The 12,500-nt window shown below is 50.1% G+C and overlaps 2 non-coding genes across 2 annotated transcripts; both read right to left on the bottom strand.

The window, feature by feature from the left end:
* Window positions 1-1,102: 1,102 nt before the first annotated feature.
* Window positions 1,103-1,174, bottom strand: TRNAG-UCC (transfer RNA glycine (anticodon UCC)). Its single transcript has one exon. It is a non-coding gene; the product is annotated as a tRNA-Gly (tRNA).
* Window positions 1,175-6,119: 4,945 nt separating this feature from the next.
* Window positions 6,120-6,191, bottom strand: TRNAG-UCC (transfer RNA glycine (anticodon UCC)). The gene has a single exon. It is a non-coding gene; the product is annotated as a tRNA-Gly (tRNA).
* Window positions 6,192-12,500: the final 6,309 nt, after the last annotated feature.

The raw sequence follows: 12,500 nt of genomic DNA, 5'->3' as shown, positions 1-12,500 counted from the left end.
CGCAGAAGCAGTTCGCATCATGAGGTCTTGCCGGTCAGCCCAACATTTCCCCGGGACCCCTTAAAAAAGGAGCTTGGTTTTAAGTTTGGTTTGATTGAACAGTACATTTTGTTGGCTGGGCTGGGACCCTCTCCTATTTAGCGCAAGAGTGGAACGAGGCAGCAAGTTCAAGGAATGACATTGCATCCAGGCACTTACAGCTCTTTGTGCCCTAATGCCATGACACAAAAACATAATTTGAAAAAAGTTAGCAGAGGATGGTTTCGATCCATCGACCTCTGGGTTATGGGCCCAGCACGCTTCCGCTGCGCCACTCTGCTGGTTGGAGAACAAGAGCTTTTCTGGGCTTTTACAGCCTACAAACCGACAACCCTAGACCCAGTTTCGAGTGAAGCGGGCAGTAGGCCTTACAAAGCCAAACAACCTGCAACCACGCACTCCCATCCCATGGCCTTTTGCAGACAGGCCTCATTTCTCTAGCTCACACCCTAACTGCCAACACCCCTTCCCCTTCTCTCTCTGTCTCTCTCTCTCTGTCTCTCTCTCTCATTCTCTCTCTCTCGCAAATAGATACTTTACTTCCCAGGTGCAACAAAACAAGCCTTCTCGAGCTGGCAGATATGGGAAGGAAGGAAGGAAGGGCCAGTTTGGAAACTCAACTCAATTACCATAAATCCCCTGCTAAGGGTTATGGGAGGGAGGAATGAAGGAACTTTGCTTCAGGGAAAGGGCTGCTGCTGCTTCAGCATGTGAGGAGCGCAGCCACACGTTTCACCTTCTTCAGTATGTTGGTTTACAGGATGAGAGAGATCCTGAAACCTCACTCTAATAGGCTGAGGTGCTGTGCTCGGTGGCCTGCTGGGACCAAGGCCCGTCAGGGCAAGGCGAATAGGCCTTTGTCAGGCCTTCGTCAGGGCTTTGTCGGGGAGGGGCCAGGAGCCCTGCTCGCTTCAATCCCCTCACCGATAGACAGTTGCAGAAACTAGGATGCAAGAACCTTTCCTGGATGGGGTTTTGATTTTCACGAAAAGTGTGTCAGCTTTGCTTTCAGCATGAGTCTGATTTCCAAAAAATGCATTTTGAACAATTTAAAGATTTGATCTGCGTTGGCCGGGAATCGAACCCGGGTCAACTGCTTGGAAGGCAGCTATGCTCACCACTATACCACCAACGCTTGCCTGTCTGGGCTATCTGATGGAGCGGCCCTTAGAAATAAGAATAAGTCATTGGCTGGGAATGAAAAAAGCTTGCGTTTGACGCAGAAGCAGTTCGCATCATGAGGTCTTGCCGGTCAGCCCAACATTTCCCCGGGACCCCTTAAAAAAGGAGCTTGGTTTTAAGTTTGGTTTGATTGAACAGTACATTTTGTTGGCTGGGCTGGGACCCTCTCCTATTTAGCGCAAGAGTGGAACGAGGCAGCAAGTTCAAGGAATGACATTGCATCCAGGCACTTACAGCTCTTTGTGCCCTAATGCCATGACACAAAAACATAATTTGAAAAAAGTTAGCAGAGGATGGTTTCGATCCATCGACCTCTGGGTTATGGGCCCAGCACGCTTCCGCTGCGCCACTCTGCTGGTTGGAGAACAAGAGCTTTTCTGGGCTTTTACAGCCTACAAACCGACAACCCTAGACCCAGTTTCGAGTGAAGCGGGCAGTAGGCCTTACAAAGTCAAACAACCTGCAACCACGCACTCCCATCCCATGGCCTTTTGCAGACAGGCCTCATTTCTCTAGCTCACACCCTAACTGCCAACACCCCTTCCCCTTCTCTCTCTGTCTCTCTCTCTCTGTCTCTCTCTCTCATTCTCTCTCTCTCGCAAATAGATACTTTACTTCCCAGGTGCAACAAAACAAGCCTTCTCGAGCTGGCAGATATGGGAAGGAAGGAAGGAAGGGCCAGTTTGGAAACTCAACTCAATTACCATAAATCCCCTGCTAAGGGTTATGGGAGGGAGGAATGAAGGAACTTTGCTTCAGGGAAAGGGCTGCTGCTGCTTCAGCATGTGAGGAGCGCAGCCACACGTTTCACCTTCTTCAGTATGTTGGTTTACAGGATGAGAGAGATCCTGAAACCTCACTCTAATAGGCTGAGGTGCTGTGCTCGGTGGCCTGCTGGGACCAAGGCCCGTCAGGGCAAGGCGAATAGGCCTTTGTCAGGCCTTCGTCAGGGCTTTGTCGGGGAGGGGCCAGGAGCCCTGCTCGCTTCAATCCCCTCACCGATAGACAGTTGCAGAAACTAGGATGCAAGAACCTTTCCTGGATGGGGTTTTGATTTTCACGAAAAGAGTGTCAGCTTTGCTTTCAGCATGAGTCTGATTTCCAAAAAATGCATTTTGAACAATTTAAAGATTTGATCTGCGTTGGCCGGGAATAGAACCCGGGTCAACTGCTTGGAAGGCAGCTATGCTCACCACTATACCACCAACGCCTGCCTGTCTGGGCTATCTGATGGAGCGGCCCTTAGAAATAAGAATAAGTCATTGGCTGGGAATGAAAAAAGCTTGCGTTTGACGCAGAAGCAGTTCGCATCATGAGGTCTTGCCGGTCAGCCCAACATTTCCCCGGGACCCCTTAAAAAAGGAGCTTGGTTTTAAGTTTGGTTTGATTGAACAGTACATTTTGTTGGCTGGGCTGGGACCCTCTCCTATTTAGCGCAAGAGTGGAACGAGGCAGCAAGTTCAAGGAATGACATTGCATCCAGGCACTTACAGCTCTTTGTGCCCTAATGCCATGACACAAAAACATAATTTGAAAAAAGTTAGCAGAGGATGGTTTCGATCCATCGACCTCTGGGTTATGGGCCCAGCACGCTTCCGCTGCGCCACTCTGCTGGTTGGAGAACAAGAGCTTTTCTGGGCTTTTACAGCCTACAAACCGACAACCCTAGACCCAGTTTCGAGTGAAGCGGGCAGTAGGCCTTACAAAGCCAAACAACCTGCAACCACGCACTCCCATCCCATGGCCTTTTGCAGACAGGCCTCATTTCTCTAGCTCACACCCTAACTGCCAACACCCCTTCCCCTTCTCTCTCTGTCTCTCTCTCTCTGTCTCTCTCTCTCATTCTCTCTCTCTCGCAAATAGATACTTTACTTCCCAGGTGCAACAAAACAAGCCTTCTCGAGCTGGCAGATATGGGAAGGAAGGAAGGAAGGGCCAGTTTGGAAACTCAACTCAATTACCATAAATCCCCTGCTAAGGGTTATGGGAGGGAGGAATGAAGGAACTTTGCTTCAGGGAAAGGGCTGCTGCTGCTTCAGCATGTGAGGAGCGCAGCCACACGTTTCACCTTCTTCAGTATGTTGGTTTACAGGATGAGAGAGATCCTGAAACCTCACTCTAACAGGCTGAGGTGCTGTGCTCGGTGGCCTGCTGGGACCAAGGCCCGTCAGGGCAAGGCGAATAGGCCTTTGTCAGGCCTTCGTCAGGGCTTTGTCGGGGAGGGGCCAGGAGCCCTGCTCGCTTCAATCCCCTCACCGATAGACAGTTGCAGAAACTAGGATGCAAGAACCTTTCCTGGATGGGGTTTTGATTTTCACGAAAAGTGTGTCAGCTTTGCTTTCAGCATGAGTCTGATTTCCAAAAAATGCATTTTGAACAATTTAAAGATTTGATCTGCGTTGGCCCCGGGTCAACTGCTTGGAAGGCAGCTATGCTCACCACTATACCACCAACGCCTGCCTGTCTGGGCTATCTGATGGAGCGGCCTTTAGAAATAAGAATAAGTCATTGGCTGGGAATGAAAAAAGCTTGCGTTTGACGCAGAAGCAGTTCGCATCATGAGGTCTTGCCGGTCAGCCCAACATTTCCCCGGGACCCCTTAAAAAAGGAGCTTGGTTTTAAGTTTGGTTTGATTGAACAGTGCATTTTGTTGGCTGGGCTGGGACCCTCTCCTATTTAGCGCAAGAGTGGAACGAGGCAGCAAGTTCAAGGAATGACATTGCATCCAGGCACTTACAGCTCTTTGTGCCCTAATGCCATGACACAAAAACATAATTTGAAAAAAGTTAGCAGAGGATGGTTTCGATCCATCGACCTCTGTGTTATGGGCCCAGCACGCTTCCGCTGCGCCACTCTGCTGGTTGGAGAACAAGAGCTTTTCTGGGCTTTTACAGCCTACAAACCGACAACCCTAGACCCAGTTTCGAGTGAAGCGGGCAGTAGGCCTTACAAAGCCAAACAACCTGCAACCACGCACTCCCATCCCATGGCCTTTTGCAGACAGGCCTCATTTCTCTAGCTCACACCCTAACTGCCAACACCCCTTCCCCTTCTCTCTCTGTCTCTCTCTCTCTGTCTCTCTCTCTCATTCTCTCTCTCTCGCAAATAGATACTTTACTTCCCAGGTGCAACAAAACAAGCCTTCTCGAGCTGGCAGATATGGGAAGGAAGGAAGGAAGGGCCAGTTTGGAAACTCAACTCAATTACCATAAATCCCCTGCTAAGGGTTATGGGAGGGAGGAATGAAGGAACTTTGCTTCAGGGAAAGGGCTGCTGCTGCTTCAGCATGTGAGGAGCGCAGCCACACGTTTCACCTTCTTCAGTATGTTGGTTTACAGGATGAGAGAGATCCTGAAACCTCACTCTAATAGGCTGAGGTGCTGTGCTCGGTGGCCTGCTGGGACCAAGCCCCGTCAGGGCAAGGCGAATAGGCCTTTGTCAGGCCTTCGTCAGGGCTTTGTCGGGGAGGGGCCAGGAGCCCTGCTCGCTTCAATCCCCTCACCGATAGACAGTTGCAGAAACTAGGATGCAAGAACCTTTCCTGGATGGGGTTTTGATTTTCACGAAAAGTGTGTCAGCTTTGCTTTCAGCATGAGTCTGATTTCCAAAAAATGCATTTTGAACAATTTAAAGATTTGATCTGCGTTGGCAGGGAATCGAACCCAGGTCAACTGCTTGGAAGGCAGCTATGCTCACCACTATACCACCAACGCCTGCCTGTCTGGGCTATCTGATGGAGCGGCCCTTAGAAATAAGAATAAGGCATTGGCTGGGAATGAAAAAAGCTTGCGTTTGACGCAGAAGCAGTTCGCATCATGAGGTCTTGCCGGTCAGCCCAACATTTCCCCGGGACCCCTTAAAAAAGGAGCTTGGTTTTAAGTTTGGTTTGATTGAACAGTACATTTTGTTGGCTGGGCTGGGACCCTCTCCTATTTAGCGCAAGAGTGGAACGAGGCAGCAAGTTCAAGGAATGACATTGCATCCAGGCACTTACAGCTCTTTGTGCCCTAATGCCATGACACAAAAACATAATTTGAAAAAAGTTAGCAGAGGATGGTTTCGATCCATCGACCTCTGGGTTATGGGCCCAGCACGCTTCCGCTGCGCCACTCTGCTGGTTGGAGAACAGGAGCTTTTCTGGGCTTTTACAGCCTACAAACCGACAACCCTAGACCCAGTTTCGAGTGAAGCGGGCAGTAGGCCTTACAAAGCCAAACAACCTGCAACCACGCACTCCCATCCCATGGCCTTTTGCAGACAGGCCTCATTTCTCTAGCTCACACCCTAACTGCCAACACCCCTTCCCCTTCTCTCTCTGTCTCTCTCTCTCTGTCTCTCTCTCTCATTCTCTCTCTCTCGCAAATAGATACTTTACTTCCCAGGTGCAACAAAACAAGCCTTCTCGAGCTGGCAGATATGGGAAGGAAGGAAGGAAGGGCCAGTTTGGAAACTCAACTCAATTACCATAAATCCCCTGCTAAGGGTTATGGGAGGGAGGAATGAAGGAACTTTGCTTCAGGGAAAGGGCTGCTGCTGCTTCAGCATGTGAGGAGCGCAGCCACACGTTTCACCTTCTTCAGTATGTTGGTTTACAGGATGAGAGAGATCCTGAAACCTCACTCTAATAGGCTGAGGTGCTGTGCTCGGTGGCCTGCTGGGACCAAGGCCCGTCAGGGCAAGGCGAATAGGCCTTTGTCAGGCCTTCGTCAGGGCTTTGTCGGGGAGGGGCCAGGAGCCCTGCTCGCTTCAATCCCCTCACCGATAGACAGTTGCAGAAACTAGGATGCAAGAACCTTTCCTGGATGGGGTTTTGATTTTCACGAAAAGTGTGTCAGCTTTGCTTTCAGCATGAGTCTGATTTCCAAAAAATGCATTTTGAACAATTTAAAGATTTGATCTGCGTTGGCCGGGAATCGAACCCGGGTCAACTGCTTGGAAGGCAGCTATGCTCACCACTATACCACCAACGCCTGCCTGTCTGGGCTATCTGATGGAGCGGCCCTTAGAAATAAGAATAAGTCATTGGCTGGGAATGAAAAAAGCTTGCGTTTGACGCAGAAGCAGTTCGCATCATGAGGTCTTGCCGGTCAGCCCAACATTTCCCCGGGACCCCTTAAAAAAGGAGCTTGGTTTTAAGTTTGGTTTGATTGAACAGTACATTTTGTTGGCTGGGCTGGGACCCTCTCCTATTTAGCGCAAGAGTGGAACGAGGCAGCAAGTTCAAGGAATGACATTGCATCCAGGCACTTACAGCTCTTTGTGCCCTAATGCCATGACACAAAAACATAATTTGAAAAAAGTTAGCAGAGGATGGTTTCGATCCATCGACCTCTGGGTTATGGGCCCAGCACGCTTCCGCTGCGCCACTCTGCTGGTTGGAGAACAAGAGCTTTTCTGGGCTTTTACAGCCTACAAACCGACAACCCTAGACCCAGTTTCGAGTGAAGCGGGCAGTAGGCCTTACAAAGCCAAACAACCTGCAACCACGCACTCCCATCCCATGGCCTTTTGCAGACAGGCCTCATTTCTCTAGCTCACACCCTAACTGCCAACACCCCTTCCCCTTCTCTCTCTGTCTCTCTCTCTCTGTCTCTCTCTCTCATTCTCTCTCTCTCGCAAATAGATACTTTACTTCCCAGGTGCAACAAAACAAGCCTTCTCGAGCTGGCAGATATGGGAAGGAAGGAAGGAAGGAAGGGCCAGTTTGGAAACTCAACTCAATTACCATAAATCCCCTGCTAAGGGTTATGGGAGGGAGGAATGAAGGAACTTTGCTTCAGGGAAAGGGCTGCTGCTGCTTCAGCATGTGAGGAGCGCAGCCACACGTTTCACCTTCTTCAGTATGTTGGTTTACAGGATGAGAGAGATCCTGAAACCTCACTCTAATAGGCTGAGGTGCTGTGCTCGGTGGCCTGCTGGGACCAAGGCCCGTCAGGGCAAGGCGAATAGGCCTTTGTCAGGCCTTCGTCAGGGCTTTGTCGGGGAGGGGCCAGGAGCCCTGCTCGCTTCAATCCCCTCACCGATAGACAGTTGCAGAAACTAGGATGCAAGAACCTTTCCTGGATGGGGTTTTGATTTTCACGAAAAGTGTGTCAGCTTTGCTTTCAGCATGAGTCTGATTTCCAAAAAATGCATTTTGAACAATTTAAAGATTTGATCTGCGTTGGCCGGGAATAGAACCCGGGTCAACTGCTTGGAAGGCAGCTATGCTCACCACTATACCACCAACGCCTGCCTGTCTGGGCTATCTGATGGAGCGGCCCTTAGAAATAAGAATAAGTCATTGGCTGGGAATGAAAAAAGCTTGCGTTTGACGCAGAAGCAGTTCGCATCATGAGGTCTTGCCGGTCAGCCCAACATTTCCCCGGGACCCCTTAAAAAAGGAGCTTGGTTTTAAGTTTGGTTTGATTGAACAGTACATTTTGTTGGCTGGGCTGGGACCCTCTCCTATTTAGCGCAAGAGTGGAACGAGGCAGCAAGTTCAAGGAATGACATTGCATCCAGGCACTTACAGCTCTTTCTGCCCTAATGCCATGACACAAAAACATAATTTGAAAAAAGTTAGCAGAGGATGGTTTCGATCCATCAACTTCTGGGTTATGGGCCCAGCACGCTTCCGCTGCGCCACTCTGCTGGTTGGAGAACAAGAGCTTTTCTGGGCTTTTACAGCCTACAAACCGACAACCCTAGACCCAGTTTCGAGTGAAGCGGGCAGTAGGCCTTACAAAGCCAAACAACCTGCAACCACGCACTCCCATCCCATGGCCTTTTGCAGACAGGCCTCATTTCTCTAGCTCACACCCTAACTGCCAACACCCCTTCCCCTTCTCTCTCTGTCTCTCTCTCTCTGTCTCTCTCTCTCATTCTCTCTCTCTCGCAAATAGATACTTTACTTCCCAGGTGCAACAAAACAAGCCTTCTCGAGCTGGCAGATATGGGAAGGAAGGAAGGAAGGGCCAGTTTGGAAACTCAACTCAATTACCATAAATCCCCTGCTAAGGGTTATGGGAGGGAGGAATGAAGGAACTTTGCTTCAGGGAAAGGGCTGCTGCTGCTTCAGCATGTGAGGAGCGCAGCCACACGTTTCACCTTCTTCAGTATGTTGGTTTACAGGATGAGAGAGATCCTGAAACCTCACTCTAATAGGCTGAGGTGCTGTGCTCGGTGGCCTGCTGGGACCAAGGCCCGTCAGGGCAAGGCGAATAGGCCTTTGTCAGGCCTTCGTCAGGGCTTTGTCGGGGAGGGGCCAGGAGCCCTGCTCGCTTCAATCCCCTCACCGATAGACAGTTGCAGAAACTAGGATGCAAGAACCTTTCCTGGATGGGGTTTTGATTTTCACGAAAAGTGTGTCAGCTTTGCTTTCAGCATGAGTCTGATTTCCAAAAAATGCATTTTGAACAATTTAAAGATTTGATCTGCGTTGGCAGGGAATCGAACCCAGGTCAACTGCTTGGAAGGCAGCTATGCTCACCACTATACCACCAACGCCTGCCTGTCTGGGCTATCTGATGGAGCGGCCCTTAGAAATAAGAATAAGTCATTGGCTGGGAATGAAAAAAGCTTGCGTTTGACGCAGAAGCAGTTCGCATCATGAGGTCTTGCCGGTCAGCCCAACATTTCCCCGGGACCCCTTAAAAAAGGAGCTTGGTTTTAAGTTTGGTTTGATTGAACAGTACATTTTGTTGGCTGGGCTGGGACCCTCTCCTATTTAGCGCAAGAGTGGAACGAGGCAGCAAGTTCAAGGAATGACATTGCATCCAGGCACTTACAGCTCTTTGTGCCCTAATGCCATGACACAAAAACATAATTTGAAAAAAGTTAGCAGAGGATGGTTTCGATCCATCGACCTCTGGGTTATGGGCCCAGCACGCTTCCGCTGCGCCACTCTGCTGGTTGGAGAACAAGAGCTTTTCTGGGCTTTTACAGCCTACAAACCGACAACCCTAGACCCAGTTTCGAGTGAAGCGGGCAGTAGGCCTTACAAAGCCAAACAACCTGCAACCACGCACTCCCATCCCATGGCCTTTTGCAGACAGGCCTCATTTCTCTAGCTCACACCCTAACTGCCAACACCCCTTCCCCTTCTCTCTCTGTCTCTCTCTCTCTGTCTCTCTCTCTCATTCTCTCTCTCTCGCAAATAGATACTTTACTTCCCAGGTGCAACAAAACAAGCCTTCTCGAGCTGGCAGATATGGGAAGGAAGGAAGGAAGGGCCAGTTTGGAAACTCAACTCAATTACCATAAATCCCCTGCTAAGGGTTATGGGAGGGAGGAATGAAGGAACTTTGCTTCAGGGAAAGGGCTGCTGCTGCTTCAGCATGTGAGGAGCGCAGCCACACGTTTCACCTTCTTCAGTATGTTGGTTTACAGGATGAGAGAGATCCTGAAACCTCACTCTAATAGGCTGAGGTGCTGTGCTCGGTGGCCTGCTGGGACCAAGGCCCGTCAGGGCAAGGCGAATAGGCCTTTGTCAGGCCTTCGTCAGGGCTTTGTCGGGGAGGGGCCAGGAGCCCTGCTCGCTTCAATCCCCTCACCGATAGACAGTTGCAGAAACTAGGATGCAAGAACCTTTCCTGGATGGGGTTTTGATTTTCACGAAAAGTGTGTCAGCTTTGCTTTCAGCATGAGTCTGATTTCCAAAAAATGCATTTTGAACAATTTAAAGATTTGATCTGCGTTGGCCGGGAATAGAACCCGGGTCAACTGCTTGGAAGGCAGCTATGCTCACCACTATACCACCAACGCCTGCCTGTCTGGGCTATCTGATGGAGCGGCCCTTAGAAATAAGAATAAGTCATTGGCTGGGAATGAAAAAAGCTTGCGTTTGACGCAGAAGCAGTTCGCATCATGAGGTCTTGCCGGTCAGCCCAACATTTCCCCGGGACCCCTTAAAAAAGGAGCTTGGTTTTAAGTTTGGTTTGATTGAACAGTACATTTTGTTGGCTGGGCTGGGACCCTCTCCTATTTAGCGCAAGAGTGGAACGAGGCAGCAAGTTCAAGGAATGACATTGCATCCAGGCACTTACAGCTCTTTGTGCCCTAATGCCATGACACAAAAACATACTTTGAAAAAAGTTAGCAGAGGATGGTTTCGATCCATCGACCTCTGGGTTATGGGCCCAGCACGTTTCCGCTGCGCCACTCTGCTGGTTGGAGAACAAGAGCTTTTCTGGGCTTTTACAGCCTACAAACCGACAACCCTAGACCCAGTTTCGAGTGAAGCGGGCAGTAGGCCTTACAAAGCCAAACAACCTGCAACCACGCACTCCCATCCCATGGCCTTTTGCAGACAGGCCTCATTTCTCTAGCTCACACCCTAACTGCCAACACCCCTTCCCCTTCTCTCTCTGTCTCTCTCTCTCTGTCTCTCTCTCTCATTCTCTCTCTCTCGCAAATAGATACTTTACTTCCCAGGTGCAACAAAACAAGCCTTCTCGAGCTGGCAGATATGGGAAGGAAGGAAGGAAGGGCCAGTTTGGAAACTCAACTCAATTACCATAAATCCCCTGCTAAGGGTTATGGGAGGGAGGAATGAAGGAACTTTGCTTCAGGGAAAGGGCTGCTGCTGCTTCAGCATGTGAGGAGCGCAGCCACACGTTTCACCTTCTTCAGTATGTTGGTTTACAGGATGAGAGAGATCCTGAAACCTCACTCTAATAGGCTGAGGTGCTGTGCTCGGTGGCCTGCTGGGACCAAGGCCCGTCAGGGCAAGGCGAATAGGCCTTTGTCAGGCCTTCGTCAGGGCTTTGTCGGGGAGGGGCCAGGAGCCCTGCTCGCTTCAATCCCCTCACCGATAGACAGTTGCAGAAACTAGGATGCAAGAACCTTTCCTGGATGGGGTTTTGATTTTCACGAAAAGTGTGTCAGCTTTGCTTTCAGCATGAGTCTGATTTCCAAAAAATGCATTTTGAACAATTTAAAGATTTGATCTGCATTGGCCGGGAATCGAACCCGGGTCAACTGCTTGGAAGGCAGCTATGCTCACCACTATACCACCAACGCCTGCCTGTCTGGGCTATCTGATGGAGCGGCCCTTAGAAATAAGAATAAGTCATTGGCTGGGAATGAAAAAAGCTTGCGTTTGACGCAGAAGCAGTTCGCATCATGAGGTCTTGCCGGTCAGCCCAACATTTCCCCGGGACCCCTTAAAAAAGGAGCTTGGTTTTAAGTTTGGTTTGATTGAACAGTACATTTTGTTGGCTGGGCTGGGACCCTCTCCTATTTAGCGCAAGAGTGGAACGAGGCAGCAAGTTCAAGGAATGACATTGCATCCAGGCACTTACAGCTCTTTGTGCCCTAATGCCATGACACAAAAACATAATTTGAAAAAAGTTAGCAGAGGATGGTTTCGATCCATCGACCTCTGGGTTATGGGCCCAGCACGCTTCCGCTGCGCCACTCTGCTGGTTGGAGAACAAGAGCTTTTCTGGGCTTTTACAGCCTACAAACCGACAACCCTAGACCCAGTTTCGAGTGAAGCGGGCAGTAGGCCTTACAAAGCCAAACAACCTGCAACCACGCACTCCCATCCCATGGCCTTTTGCAGACAGGCCTCATTTCTCTAGCTCACACCCTAACTGCCAACACCCCTTCCCCTTCTCTCTCTGTCTCTCTCTCTCTGTCTCTCTCTCTCATTCTCTCTCTCTCGCAAATAGATACTTTACTTCCCAGGTGCAACAAAACAAGCCTTCTCGAGCTGGCAGATATGGGAAGGAAGGAAGGAAGGGCCAGTTTGGAAACTCAACTCAATTACCATAAATCCCCTGCTAAGGGTTATGGGAGGGAGGAATGAAGGAACTTTGCTTCAGGGAAAGGGCTGCTGCTGCTTCAGCATGTGAGAAGCGCAGCCACACGTTTCACCTTCTTCAGTATGTTGGTTTACAGGATGAGAGAGATCCTGAAACCTCACTCTAATAGGCTGAGGTGCTGTGCTCGGTGGCCTGCTGGGACCAAGGCCCGTCAGGGCAAGGCGAATAGGCCTTTGTCAGGCCTTCATCAGGGCTTTGTCGGGGAGGGGCCAGGAGCCCTGCTCGCTTCAATCCCCTCACCGATAGACAGTTGCAGAAACTAGGATGCAAGAACCTTTCCTGGATGGGGTTTTGATTTTCACGAAAAGTGTGTCAGCTTTGCTTTCAGCATGAGTCTGATTTCCAAAAAATGCATTTTGAACAATTTAAAGATTTGATCTGCGTTGGCCGGGAATAGAACCCGGGTCAACTGCTTGGAAGGCAGCTATGCTCACCACTATACCACCAACGCCTGCCTGTCTGGGCTATCTG

This window comes from Ambystoma mexicanum, chromosome 6q (assembly GCF_040938575.1).
Source record: "Ambystoma mexicanum isolate Mex_15411 chromosome 6q, UKY_AmexF1_1, whole genome shotgun sequence".
Classification (NCBI taxonomy): Eukaryota; Metazoa; Chordata; class Amphibia; order Caudata; family Ambystomatidae; genus Ambystoma; species Ambystoma mexicanum.
This window is presented reverse-complemented; position numbering and strand designations above follow the sequence as displayed.